Source organism: Microtus ochrogaster, linkage group LG9 (genome assembly GCF_000317375.1).
Source record: "Microtus ochrogaster isolate Prairie Vole_2 linkage group LG9, MicOch1.0, whole genome shotgun sequence".
In the NCBI taxonomy this organism is placed as follows: Eukaryota; Metazoa; Chordata; class Mammalia; order Rodentia; family Cricetidae; genus Microtus; species Microtus ochrogaster.
This window is the reverse complement of record NC_022034.1, coordinates 15,641,801-15,643,388: the sequence shown is the minus strand read 5'-3', so window position 1 is coordinate 15,643,388 and position 1,588 is coordinate 15,641,801.

Here is a 1,588-nt window from a genome sequence, read left to right as displayed (position 1 = left end):
TAGACCAGGCTGGTCTCGAACTCACAGAGATCCGCCTGCCTCTGCCTCCCGAGTGCTGGGATTAAAGGCGTGCGCCACCACCGCCCGGCTGGGCCCTTCTTTAGGGTAAGAAAGGGATGGGGTTTAGGATGAAATGGATTTGGCTTACATTTTTGTAACGTTTTGGCAATAAACTCCACTTATTTCTGTGACCTGGGAAAGGTCTGTGTTCTCTCTGTGTTCTTATAAACGGAGATGCATGAGCTAACTCTCCATCACTATGAAAAATACCTGAGAAAATAAACTTATAAGAAGACATGCTTATTTTGATTCATTGTTGAAAGGTTTCTTTCCATGGTCACTCAGCCCTGTTGCTCTGGAAACATACAGAATATCCATAGCAGACCTCCTCATGGCAGCTCAGAAACAAAAAAGAAGTGCCAATATCCCCTTAAAAGACAAGACTCTGATGACCTAACCTCCTCCCGCTAAGCCCTTCCTTCCTACTAAACATCCCACCTTCTCCCAGTGGTGTTGTGGGCTGGGGACAAATCTTTGTGGTTATGAAAGGCATTGCTATCAAAAGTCTAGCAACGAGTTGATATCTTCTTTTTTTTTTTTTTTTAAGATTTATTGAGAGCCTACAATGTACTGGGCATTCTTTTAACATGAGATAAATCAATGAACAAGGGAAATAATAGTTTACCTTCTAGGTGGAAGGTAAAGTGGGCAGAAAGACATACAAGTAGACCCTCCTACTGTGCCTGACCCCCACCCCCACCCCCAAACAAGTAGCTTTATTGAGCATCTTGTTACTCTTTGCTGTTTTCCAGGGAACACAGAACCCTCATTTCCATGAACTCCACAGGGACTCTTCCTTGCATAGAGAGTATTGCGCACCAAGCTTGGCTTCAAGTGCTTGCAGTAGCAGCCACCCAAAAGGCATGTTTTATCAGGACAAAAACACTGCTGCTCAGAGAGAAAAACCAGAGAAATTCTCCACGGCACGGAAAGGATGGAGAGCAGAGCGGTGTTCTAACTCTGAGCTTGGCTTTGGGTACTCTCAACCACAATTCCTCCGATCGATGAAATTGTAGCTTTTGAAAGAAACCCACAAAGTCTCATCTGAAACAGTGAAGACTACAGCTGCAAGCTGGGGATTAGGTGGGTTGCTTCTGCCCTCTGGTGGAAGCCCAAAGAGCAACAGGATGGGAAAGAAACCATTCCTTACAACAGGAAGAGGAAACACCAAGTTCACCCATATTCTCAGCTCTTCGAAAGTGTGAATACTTAGAAAAACGAGAGGAAAATCTAGGAACAACCTTTAAGAATATAAAGAGTGTGTCCAAGCTCCTCGCACAACACAGATCCCTAGAGTTCTAGCTACACAGGCAAAGCTTCCAGAACGCCGAAGGGAAAGGCAATGAGGTACCAAGGTAACACTTCAAATTTTACTAAAAATAATTCTCAGTAAAACAGTTTTAGTCAGTATTGAAAGGACACGGTCCTGCATCTACAGCACACTGCCTCTTGGGAATGAATGGGTAAAAAGAAATGTGTTCTCGTCCTTATCCCATTGGAGTTCACAAGGCTGATGGGTTTCCGAAAT